Source organism: Lingula anatina, chromosome 2 (assembly GCF_051362555.1).
Source record: "Lingula anatina isolate TDL-2025a chromosome 2, LinAna3.0, whole genome shotgun sequence".
NCBI classification, from domain to species: domain Eukaryota; kingdom Metazoa; phylum Brachiopoda; class Lingulata; order Lingulida; family Lingulidae; genus Lingula; species Lingula anatina.
In genome coordinates this window covers 9,684,623-9,698,151 of record NC_141768.1, presented here as the reverse complement: position 1 = coordinate 9,698,151, position 13,529 = coordinate 9,684,623, and the positions used below count along the sequence as shown (strand labels likewise).

The 13,529-nt window shown below is 35.9% G+C and overlaps 1 protein-coding gene across 6 annotated transcripts in view; it reads left to right on the top strand.

Moving 5' to 3' along the window:
- Nucleotides 1-1,167: 1,167 nt before the first annotated feature.
- The window catches only part of LOC106163306 (neurexin 1-like), a 52,378-nt gene continuing 40,016 nt past the window's right edge, over nt 1,168-13,529 (top strand). For 2 of the 6 annotated variants that reach the window (XM_013540862.2, XM_087006412.1), the window contains exons 1-2: nt 1,168-1,352; nt 12,783-12,840. The gene's annotated coding sequence lies outside the window, so the exon portion shown is untranslated. The other 4 variants (XM_087006415.1, XM_087006413.1, XM_087006416.1 and 1 more) reach the window with 4 other exon arrangements.

Below are 13,529 nucleotides of genomic sequence, written 5' to 3'. Positions count from 1 at the left end.
AGCAAGTGTCCCGCGGAACGTTGCAAATTTATGGCAAATCAACGAAGGTCGTTGGAATGTAATTGATAAGGTTAAGTCGTCAGGACATATTTTGACGTGAACCAGTAGCATACATATCTCAATAGAAAAAAAAATCGAATACGTTTATCTTCTCTTACATAACAACTGTAACGAAACAAAACAAAGCATTTTCTTTTGTAAATTTTAGGCAGTCATTCTGTTATTCTTTTGCCCCCCCCCCTCCCTGTTACCACCCTCCGTCCATCCCCACCCCCGCTAGTTTGAGAAAATTCTGGATCCGCAGTGAAGACGCTTAAGCTTTTTTTTAAACACATATCGCTTATTTTAGTCTTTTTCTGTCGCATCTTGATGGAAAATTTGGTCACAATGAAATTAAACTATGTAGGCGAATTAAATCTAGAACTATATTGGATCAATGAAGAAGATGGACAGGACGGAATGAATGGGGCACTTAGGAAGCAAAATTGAACAGGGGTTCGAGGAGTTGCCAACATAACAGTACTCAAAATGCGTAAATCTTGCTTAACGTCTTATTTACAGCAGAATAACATCTGTAAACAGCAGGAATCTGTCCCAGATAATACGCAGAATACGCACAAATGAGCAGAGTTCACTATCGGAGATCTAAGTGCTAACCATTAAAAAGGGGGGAGGGGGTCCAGGGTTCTACACCTATGACCTTAAAGAACATAGAAGGGAGTTATTGTCTCGAAATATAAAACGGATTTTAATCATTCATTTTTCTTTTTTAAAAGAATAACTGGAATATACATCTTTTACCTTTTTTATTCATTCAAAACCCAAAAGTAATTTACCGACATTTTTTTTACTTTCTTTACTTCGCTTTGGTAACAGTAGAACATTTAAGGCAAGAAGGCTATAATCAATCACAAAACTTAACATTGATTTATCGTGATAACGTTACAAAAATAATATAATGAAAAACTATATAAAAGCAATCAATCAATATACTGTATATAAATATTGTATTTATTGCTTTTATATATATATATATATATATATATATATATATATATATATATATATATATGAAGGCTACAAAGTGGCTGATGTCGCTTCTTGAAAGCACTCAAATGAATGCCTTATCAGCTTGGACAATTTGTCTTCACCTTTTCTTGGCTGGACCACAGCGAAGTATGTTTCAAGATCCGTTGAGCTTTTCTTTGATCTGCACTTGCTTGTGCTGCCCTCGTGTGGCGAGAGGCTGACAGGTTGAAAGTCGCCCAGAGGGAGCAGAAGCGAGGTGACAAGCGCCGGAGAAGTTTTTAAAGTACATGGCTCCAGGTGAAGTGAGCAAAGGAAGATAAAAGGTGGGCGAACATGTCATTAATTCATATATGTATATTTTCGGTAAATATAGGGATGCGTGTTTTTATATGCAGGTATGAATTATAATGTCACCGCCACTGCATACGTTTTTGAAAAGACCGTACGCGTGTTATCTTGGGCTGGGTTTCTGGTTGTTTCAGGCGTGGTTGGGAATGTTTTGCCATGAATTTATAATCACACTTTTTTCATGGCAATCAGCTAGAAACCTACAACAGACTTCCACGGTTTGTTTATTTCTACAGCGTATATCAGCCTAGAATTTTTACTCGCTAAGTGAAACGAAAGTATTGATTGCTTTTCTGTCGGGAGCGTTGAGGAATGATGGAATTTAGAAATTAGACACGTCGTCTTGTTCAATTTCATTTTCGGCTGTTCAGTACACAGTTTAGTTTTTTAGCTTTTTTTCTAGAAATTTTTTCTTATGCCATTATATTATGTTGTATGTGTGTTTACATTTCAGATGATTTTTATTTTGTTTAAATAGCAAATTCCAGAGCAGTGTTGGCGTACTTGCAGAAAAAATTCTTTTTGTTCTGTTTAATACCAGATGTATAGAAATACAAATAGTTGGGGATGGGGTGAAAGAGGTCAATTTTGGAAGTGAAAATGCTTGGCTACCCCCGTCAATGTGTGTTCCAGGCCTTTTGTCGTGAACTGTTTCCCTCTTGCAATCAGACGAAAAGCAATACTAAGAAAGACAGGTTTACTGTGTGGGGTCATACACAGATGCAAACAGCACAAATCTTGCATTCTGTCCACATACAAAGCAAACAATCAGGCTTAAAATGTTTGAAAAATACAGAATCATTTTACTGCTCTTTGCATGAAAGGGAAAGTATTCCATGCGAACAGAGGTCTCTTTGTCAATCCATGGGTTGTTATATCCACAGCAAACATGTTTGTTAAAGCCAAAAGAGGTGACTGACAGCTTGAGAATTGATGAGGTAAATGGGAAAAAATTGTCTTCACTGACACTTTTTGTTTGGAGTTAAACTGAAACACATTCATCATTAGCCAGATATTATATTAGGTTGGAGAGGCAGAGAGGAAATAGTGAAAGAAAAGCTATGTAGGTATTATAGACATACCAGTAAGTTCAAACACACAACAGCAGGTGATTCATTTGAAATGCTATATTAGCGCTTGCACAACGGAGCTCCCTGGCAAAGAGAAAATATGAATAACACAAGCAGAAATCACAGGTGATATGAAGTTAATTTTGCATGATTTGTACGTTTTGGTTCAGTCACCATATATAGAATGCCTTGCTGAAGATCTGTATGTCAGGGCAGAAGAGTAATGGATGACACTGCTCCTGTCTCTGCTCCAGCCATGATGGATAGGCATTTTTTTACTGCAATCAATAGATTAGAAATATGTCTCTAGAGAAAGGTCTTTTCTCTCTATCATCATTCTATAATTTTTTATAATTTATGGGTGACCATAATGTGAACAACAACTTCAATAAAAAAATGTAAATTATTTATTAAGGAGATATTTATCGAGTTGGTTGATAACAAGTGTCTTTTTGGTATTTTTGTGGTATCAGCGTGGTTAAATTCAAGATATGCCTGTTGTTATTGGTATTTCAAAAATTAAGTGGATGCTTCCTTAACACTAGGAGAGCGATTACTTAAAGGGACTGTACAAGAGATTTCTCTTCAGTCTTGTTATTTTTTTTTGAAGTTAGCCTCTAGTCATATATCAAAGGGATATTACATTCTTTGGATATAATGAAAGAAATACCCCTGTTGAAAAATTGCATTTTAATGCAAAGTGAAAAATGCATTCAGCTGTTCACTCAGCTTAAGCCGTGAAGAAGAAAGCAAAGAAAAAAATGCTAATTTTTGTGATATTTTATTACTTATTTTCATGTTATAGTTGGGAACTACAATTAAGAGAATTAATAAAGAAGCAATGAAAATTTGTTAATTGCATATTTATGTTTAAAAAATCCCAGGCACAGCCCCTCTAAACTCAACTTCCAGATTGTTATGGTTAACTGATTATTAATGAATACCCCTCTGGCATGTGTTCATTTTACAATCAGTTAGACATAATTATGTCTGGCTTTCCCTGTCTGGCAATTTAAAACCATCGCCCTTTAATCCCTTTGTGTATACGTATATATTTAGGTAAAATAATGCTCAGCAAGGCTTTCTTGCACACAGAGATAGAATATGATTATTAGTAAACCTTTATTTACCTCTATGCACCTATTTTTTTTTTTTTTTTGCTCAATGTTTCACCAAATATCGACTCTTCCATGGTCACCTATTAAACATTCATGACATTATAAGCCATACAGGTAGATTGTGAAGGACTTTTTAGAGTAAGGGTGGTAAGGGGGGGCATATTTCTTATTAAAGCAGTCACCCAGAAACAACAGTTGCTAATGAGATTCCATGATTATCAGCACACAATATAGCTATTAGCTGTACATGGTGAAGTAAAACATTGTTTGATGGCTGTGTCCTTCCAATCAACAGTAATTTACATGTAACACTGCCCCAATTAAGTCAGAACGTGGGAAAGGTGGATAGAGGGATGTCCTTGAATTCTTGATTAAAGGACTGATAAAAAGGACCCAGGTCACTTGGGAACACCTGTCTGGGCACATGTACATATATGCAGTCATTTGCCTATGCCATTCCAACATGAGCTCCTGCTTAGTATTTATGACCAGAATTGTTGGGCATTGTTTCTGCACACAAGCTGTGACTGAAGGAAGATCTGAATAGCCACACACACATACTCATAAATACACGGTAAGTTGATTTGAGTTCTTTCCGAGTCGTACATTTAGTTGCTGTGGTGCATGCCTTTCGCAGCCATAATAGGACGCTGATCAATATATGAATTGATTGCAATAATTACAAAGCACTACTCAACACTGAAGCCCACTGTGATTGTCTCATCTACATTGATCCCTCTTCTTAAATCGCTTAACATACAGGCTAGTGAGGAAGTATGTGCATAGTTTAGTACACCTAAAATACAAAGGATAATTTTCTTAACAGTACTTCTGGTTTATGTATGCATGTTGAAGATTCTGTTCGTAATATTATTGGCATTTCTTGATACACAGTCTCCTACATTTGGTATGCCAACTTGCCTTCTTAGTTTATTTGTATAAAAAAAAAAAAGAATCCTAAAAAAATTTGAATGTCTGCAATATAGGTGACTACATTCTGGATTGTACAGCCAATTGTGGAAACATTGAAAAAAGCAGTGAAGTTGCAGGTGAATTTGAATTGATGTGTTGCACTTATTATGTGAGCAAATTTCTGAAAATTGAGTTCGCGGGTTCACAACATGCATGACACTGGTACTGTCAGCTTCACAGGTGCTGATTATGAAAAGAGTCTACACTTTTTTTTTTTTTGCTCATGAATCAGTTTGGTGAACAATTTTCTTTGGTTCAGTAATGTATTTATTTAACTATTATAATCATTTGGTCTGGTTAGATAATATTTATTTTAGATCTATCCCCAGGTGAGGTAACAGTGTCCTTAAACCGGTAGATTCCATAGTAGTCTGCTCTTGTTTGCAGATCAACAGCCCTTGTTTGTCAGCAAGCTGTAAAGTTGAGTAATAGTGATAGGGGGAAATGTCAACCAAGCTATGGCCTTGGCTCAATAGACATCCCAGGGAAGCATGGGAACAAGTGCTGTATTGATTATCAACCAATATCTAGCAGTGGCACTTTATACATTCACTTTTGTTTCCCTGTTCGAAAAATTTGTTTATTGATCAGATTCTTGAATATATCTGAAAGTGAAGTTTTTATCCTTTAACATCGAATGGGATCAGGCTTTGGGAATTTTTTAATGATGTTTGCTGAAGTTAATGGAGAAAACTGGAGATGAAATTGTGTAAAGAGAGAATAAACAATGATAGCATTACAGTGGAATCTGATAGTGCTCCTTGAGAAAGAGGGAAGGAAATTGATTTTCTTTTCTTTACTTGTTGCAAGTGATATATTGCAAATAACTCCGTTTGCTGTCTAATACAAAGGTGACAAGTGTTGTGGGATGCATGAACATATTAGGGTTTATAATATCTATAATAAGTTCCCAGGTGCCCGGATTAGAAATCTTTATACATGTAATACTGCTTTTCAGTGCTGAATATGCACATACTAGTACGTATGGTGAAAAAAGGTTTTCCATTTTAAACAGAAAACAAAGATTAAGAAAAATTTTTCAGGTAAGCCTTATTTCCTCTGATTCAGACTTCCTATAATGCTTGTAGAAACAATCAGTAAGAGGTCTGAGTAATATGTGGTTTGAAAGACTGCAAATAATCCCCTTGAGATATGGATATAGTGCTCCTGCTATGGGGCATGTGTGTGGGTTTCTGTTGACATTCCCCCTTCACTACCTGAGTCCAAGCATCTGCGACCAGTGATCAAATTATGAGAGGTTCTGATGGGTGAAACATAGTAATATTTTGTATATTAAATCAATTTTAATGGAAAATAGAAATTTGATTTAAAGGTCTTGAGTTACAGTTTAAAAAATTAACATGAAAAAATACAAAAGGTCTGACCTGTCTACATGTACAAATGCCCTTAGCCTGGGGTTCTTTAAACAATCACATTTCTTGTTTAGAAATTGAGTCATAGCATGTCTGTGATAGCTGTCAACAAGTTCCTTAATCTGAGCAGCCAATTACCAAAAGGAAATTCCTGCAATTTTAAATTAACCCATACATTTACATCTTATAAATGGTTGAATTAAAGCAAAAATCACAGGTGGAAGAATCAAGTTAGAACACGTCTACCATACGTCTACTTGCTTGTTAGCCAGGCCTGTGGTATTTTAATCTTGGGTTTATGTTGAGATCTTGTACCACCAGATTTTGCTTTGAAATTGGGCATTCTAGTGTAATCTGGCTGGTTCCAGGTGAACTGAGTGAAAACTGAGCACAGATTGCCTCAGGAAGGGGATCAGACAGTGTTTGATTCCCTATTTCACATTGTCATGGCATTGTTGTATTAACTCCAAAGAATTCTTTTACCTTCTTTTTATGGGGAGCTTTTGAAAAAACACCCAAAGTGTGATCTTTAGTTAAAAGCTGCAAAGGAACTTGATATTGTCGTTAGAAGTGATTAGAAGGTAAGCAGACCCTTGGTTGAACACATTTGAAGGCTGAGCAAACTTCAGAAAGATTGTTGTATGGGGTGTGATTTGTTATGTTGACAGTGATCTATTAGAGCTGGCAGATAATAACTTAGGCTTCAGGTACACAAGAGATACTGGGTTCTCAATGGTTATAGTATATACCAGAGTCCCATCTCAGAGGAGCAGATGTATTGTGATTTACCTCACTTGGAAATAATTTAGGAGCCAGCATCTGGTCTTTCTGTTACTACTGGAAATTTATACAACAGAAAAATTGAATTGTTCGTAGGGAGCTTGTAGATAAAAAATTTGTTTGCTTGAAAGGGAAGAAAAAGATGTCACTCTTTTGCCATGTCTGGTTATATTAAGAGGGGGGAGATGTAAATGTAAACATGTTACCTACATTACATAAAAAGCTTGTTTCGCAGAAGTAATGAAGTATTTAATTGGGTGAGAAGCCAGTAACGGTCAGTAACTCACCTATATATTCAGGACATAGTGAAGTGTGCTCTACTTGTCCCTGATTGCGTACTTCCCAACATGATAGCCTACAGGCAAGAGAGAGATAGGGAGAAGACAGGTGGGAGTCTCAGATAATTAGTAGGGAGACTTCATCTGTTAATTCATACATAATGACACAGGTATATTCTTCTGCTGAGTTAAGCATGTCATTGATGTCAACATAAGTTCACCAGCCACCAGAAAGATAGTACATGTCTCTTTTCTCTTTTCTTTTTTTTTTTCTTTGAAGAAGTAGAATACAAGGCTTGGAGAATACAGTAGGTTGATTGAATGGGCTTATAGTCATTCATTTTTGTAAGGCAGATCTGGCTTATTTTCCTATGATTTTCTGCATTATGTAAATTGACAATCATTATTGTAAAATTTAGTTACCAATTCAAAAGATTCCAATCCTGGTTAAGCAAGTGAAAAATACATGTATTTAGTAAGTAAAAAAACTGCATGTCAATGAAATAATTTGCAAAGAATGTTTAAGCATAAAAAAGTTATGTTACATATATGTAAAAATTACTGACGTTGAAATCAATCCAACTCTAATGCTAAGCAAACAAGAATGAATGTTAAAATCACCTCAGTTCCTGATGTTGACTGAGTGACAAATAGCTTCCTGTGAGTTACAACTAACCAGAACCTTGTTGATTAACATCTGCATTAAGAAGACAGTTCATGCTAAATTTAGCAGGGATTGTATATTTTACGTGTAACTATGAAGGAGGTGTTTGAATCCATCCAATTTATGTGGGGTATGGTTTCTTTACCTGCTGTGATGAACAGTTAATCATGGCTTGGATAATTAGTATTAGTGTGATGGTCCCAGTTAGTGGTCTAAATGGACTACACACTTTTGAAAAAAAAAGTAAAACTTCATTCCCAAAGCCAGTTTTACTTATCATAGTTTTGCTCATATTAAAATGGAGAGGGTAAAGAATTAATTTGGTGAATTGAGTGATTTTTGGCTAAAATGTGCTGGAATATTACTGTTTTTGTATAAAATTGGCAGTGTATCAGCAAATGAATTAGTTAGGTTGTGAAAAGTGGCACTTACATCAGATTACAGCATCTCATAATATTTATGTAATGGAAGGTTAGTGGTCGTAATCATTTTAGCCAGAAGGTATGAACCTGCTCTCAGCTTTTAATTGACTTTTTCATTGTGAGCATTCTGCCAAAGCAGTATTATTGTGAGACTTGGCTACAAGGCAAATGTTGGGGAGGGGAGTGGCTGTATGGAACAAGCACCGAGTGACTTGTATGCAGCCCCCCTGTTTCTTTTTATCAAGTGATTTATTGGTGGTTGCTTATAATAAGTTTCATGTAAAAGGATAAATGTTAATGGTTTCTTGGTCTCCAGTGAGATAAACCATTTGATAGTCACTTCTTGTTTACTGTCTGCATGGTCTAATATCTAACCTTACAACAATTGAAAAAAAAAAAGAGAATAAATATTTTGTTAGGTAGATGGATGCCACCAGGTGCAGAAAAAATATTTTCCATGTCTGTGTAGCATATTTTGAAGCTGAATATTTTATGTGGGGTTATACTTGCATAGCTCAGGTAATCAATCTTTTCATTAATTATAAGATTAAAGCCAGGCTTAATGTATGGATAAAAGGAGGGTATGTGTGGCTTCACCAGTTACACAATTAAAATTGGCTGACTAACTGTCATATCTCTTTTCCCTTGTCAACATGTACATTCACTTTCAGCTAAACTAGTGTTTATAATGCTGGCACCTTTGTAATTTTGGCCCGTTTAAGCAGCTATCATATTCATAATCTCATAATCTGATAAAAACTGAGACTCAATTTAGATTGTGAAAAAGATGAAGATATTGTGTACAACTGTTGAAAAACCAATTTTCTAGCAATTTAACTGTTCTAGTTGGCTTGAGTTATGCTTAGGGGAGACTTATCTTAATGAGCAGAGAAGATAAATTATGAGTTGAATAAGAATGGGATGTATACCAGTGCAGTGGTGAGCGTCTGTTATGTTAAACAGTTATTTAACATCTTTGAATCCTAATCATTTCACATTTAGAATATGCATTTTCTGCTTTGACAATATTAACCACAATCTTTAATTGTCATTCGAGTAATTGTTTTGATGTAGTGCAGCATCTGATAATTAAGGACAAATATATATAATATAATATAATGAGGTAAAAAACATGGCTTTATACGCATATTTGACCTTAGGAATACTTAACTTCAGATTGACTCACTCAGGTTACCCCTTACTCCTCACCCCTTGTTACCCACTTCAAAAATATTTGGCAAATCAGGCGTAATTTGAATTATTTTGAATTACATGTACTTTTTTAGCGGAGTTAAATAAGACAAGAATTGTTGAAATTTAGCATAATCTGTCGAGTGAATGTAATTAATGCTTCTGTGTTACGCGTGGGAGTAAATCTATTAGCCAGACTGTATATCTTATAAATCACCAGGTGTGCTTTGAGAGAGGGTCCCATTATCAGGTTATCAAAAGATATGTGAACACATATGTTCTGTTTTCTGATTAATTCATAGGTAATTGTCTTCAGTGATTTCAACAGGGCTGTATGCTACTGCTCCTAGTTTTGCAAGGCTGATGGGTTTTGGGATGGTGAAAGAAATAAATCTTTTCCTTGGAACAGATTTTTTCAGAGTAATACTTTTTTTTGGCTGTTCTACTATGGAGAAGTATAGCTTTTCCCTTACCTAAGTTAATCTGTAAACATATTAATTCATTAACAGCTTTAAAGATGTGACAGTATCAGTTTTCTTTTCACAATTACGAGGAAGTGAGAGCTACAATTAATTTCCCAGTTAAGGAAAGATATGCATAGTGTAGTTTATTTAGAAGACAAGCAAGGTTATGGCTTCATCAAATGCGAATTCTTAGGGGATAGCTCTATGTAAAAAAGGTTCTTTATGACAAAGGTCTGCTATACCTAAAAATGTGTGATATTGCTCTAAAATGGGCTGCTATGGTGAAGGTCCACCAGTAAATAAACAGTGATTTATAAATAGAAAAAGTCGAGCATTGTAGGACAAGAACAAAGCAATTTTACTTGGCATCTTAGAAGCTTACAAGTAAAAACTAAACATATTAGCCAGGTCTGGTATTGCCAGCTGGCTTTGATGTACTAATAGTTGAGAGTGATTACAGATGCAGATTTCAAGCTGAGGATGTTATCTCTCTTACCTGAGGCCAAGTTACAAGATCCAGTGGCCAATTTCCCAGGCTACTGTATCCAGCACACACTGTACTATATCTTTCATGGACCCTGTGCACATCAGGGAGACCAGAGGTGTTCCAGGAGTTGACCTGTGTTTAGGCTACTGAGTGATGGGTTAGTTTTCACTGGGAGGAGATGGTTTTACAAACAAATGCCAAATCATTGTCATCTGCTGAGTATAGCAGATAGCATGGAGAGTTTCCAGACTGACTATTAACTTCAGTTATCCTTGGTTTGTTTGGGCACATTTACTCGGGTGGTTTTGGACATAGATGTAGCAGTGTTCAAATTTTGTTTGCACAAATGAATAGTAAGTAGTGCTTTATTTCTGCAACTGCTACCTAGCTCCATAGCTTGTAAGTTTTTTTAGAAGTATTTCAACTCTTTTATGTAATATTAAGAATTTACTTATAAACAGTTTTTTTTGCTTGCAGACTTGCTGTTTTAATTATGTTGATATTAAGCAGAAATGCTCTTTTGTTGTTTATGAGAAGAACATGTATGCTGATGGTTAGATGGTTAAAAGATATACAGATGGGCATTAAGAAACCACACACATAATACAACCAGAGGTCCAGATGATGCCTTTACAAGAGAATGTTGCAAAGCATGTGTGGTATGAAGATAGTGAAAGTAGCAACTATACCATTGATTTTCTCCTCTGATTCATTTATATGAGGCAGTAAGTGACATTCCACACTGGCTCCCATGCTGTAAAACTTGTATTGCAGTTAGCTGTAAAAAAATCTCCCCTCCTTTATTGCACACCAACAGTTGCTTGCTGACAGACAGCCTCAGATATGAAGCTGATCTCAAAAGAGATCAGAAGGAAATTCCTATTACTGAGCATTAGATTGTTAGTGCAAAATTACCAAGGTATCACATGACAAAATCCATTGTCTTCTTGTCACTGGGAAACTACTTTAAATTTAAATTAGATCAAAAAGACCAAGCTTATTCATCAAAGCTTTGTCCAATTAGTTCAGATTATTTCATTTTTTATAACTGATTTACTCACAGGACAGTTTCCTGATGAAACCAGTTAAGAGCCAGTCTAGCTGGGAGTATGATAACTGTATTTTTACAGGTGTTTCTCAGAAATATTTTCTTATTAAAAGATTGACATAACTGTGGCTTTGGATGGAGTTATGATACTGACCTCAGGGGTCAAGCAAGGTTGAGAAAGAATGATGAAGATGAACTTAGTGTTGAAGGGATGATTTCATTGATTGGCTGTGGAACTCCTTGCCCAGTGCTGTGCTGTCTGTAGATGTGGTGGTATATGCCTCAGTAAAATACCAGGTACTGCTAATCAGATTTCCCCTATGTAAACACCTAGAGGCTTGTAAAAAGCTTTCCAAATTATGTGTTGTTACTAGGGATCCCAGAGAAAATAAATACTGTAGATGCTTCTGTACACATAAACCAGATAAGTATTACTTTAAAGGTAGATTAATCTGTTGATTAGTTAATTAATTAATTAATTAATTACATCCTCCATTTCAATGCTCCAGTGTAATACTCTTTCATCAGTCAAGACCATAATGATTTATAGTGATGAAATTGCTTTGTTGTGATTTATATTGAAGGATGTAATTTGTATTGGTGAAGGTTTAGATAGGTTTAGATCATTCTCTCTCTCTCTCTCTCTCTCTCTCTCTCTCTCTCAGTGGACATAAATGAATTTAAGCAATCTGTTTAGTGAAGTACAATTTCACTTAATAGAATGACAAACTCTGTGGGGTTATTGTTAGGGTAGTAAATCTAATAATATACAGTTTTGGCAAATCTGTGTGTGTGCTAATTAGTATGCTAGTGATGATAGGCAGAACAGGGCCAGCATTATTGGTTATCAGTCCCTGAGTGATGGATAATCTGGCCACATCGTGACGAAACAGTTACAGCAACTAATGTCTGAATCGATGGCAATTGATTGGAGGGTTGTTTGGTCCGAATAACATCAAATTTTCTGCGAAATCAGATTTGTGCAGAGAATACCCCATTACCTCTTCCACCATCTGTGCTTCTCATCTTTATGTGCAGTACAAGGTTGTTTGGGGAATCAGTGATGATTTGCTTTATGACAATACTTTTGTCAGAGAAAAGAGTGCAGAATACTGGCCCTTGGTATGGATGATTTCTAGCATTGGATTTACCAGTATTGAACATATATCAGGTCTGTTTTTGCGAGGGTATGGAAAGGGGGACCAGAACCAAGGTTCTGATTTTCTTGAGTTTGTATTTCTTTCCGACCAATGGAATGTGTTATAAACTCCGAGATAATGAAATAAGCATGTAGTGGTGATGGCAAATTACAGCTTCACAACCAAAAAGGATGTTTATACAAAATTTGCCCCCAAGTGCTGGATCCATCTTGCACAGATGGGACGGGCAAACTGCACGAAACCAGTGACATGTTTAGAAAAAGTACAGACTTTTGCCGACTTTTTATAACCATTTGTAATAGCAGTGCACGTAACAAGATTAGTTACCTCATTTTACAATTTGCTCAAATTTTGTACTTTGTTATGTTTGAATTGTAGGTTTTGAAGATTTGCCACGGCAGAGGAAAATGAACAGTTGATGAAGATTTCTGCTACTGTAAGTATTTTAAGCATTCCCTCCAGACATGTCATACTGAAAAGAATGTACACTGGAGAGGCACTAGGTTCTTTACATATTTTACAGACAACATTGCTGGGTTCCGTGGGTAAGTAGGAGGGTATTTTGACAAAAATGACTCCAGTAATCAGCCTATAGCTGGTGTATAAGGAGTGTCCAGGGATTGCCGAATGGAGTTCAGGCTGACAGGTGAATTCATTTGCACTTGGACAACGAGACAGCCCAGTGAGGAATAACTTTCCATTTTAAAATCCTCAGGGAGTTTTGATCCTATTAAGCCAGGATAGGAAAGATGATGATATGCTTTAATCATTCAGGGAAACATGATTGATCCATAATTGCTGTATAATATTTTTCTTTCTTTTTTACGGGCCATTGCGTGTCTCTTTACTGTGCCTGTAACACAAATTAATTTCTCTTTTCATGTAGGTGTCTCTCTAGTGTGCCTTGGGCACTAATATATTAAATTCCCCTTTTAGACCAATGACTCTGGTATGTCTTAGATTTTACATAATACTGTACAGGATGCTATGAGTTGTTACTCTCTGGTAATTGATTATTACGAGTCCAGTAGTTAGAAAGTGGCCTAATGTTGTATGTTATGGATGCATCACTCATTAGAAATCAAGTTCTAAATGCACTGCAATGATAGCCATGATGAAAGGTGT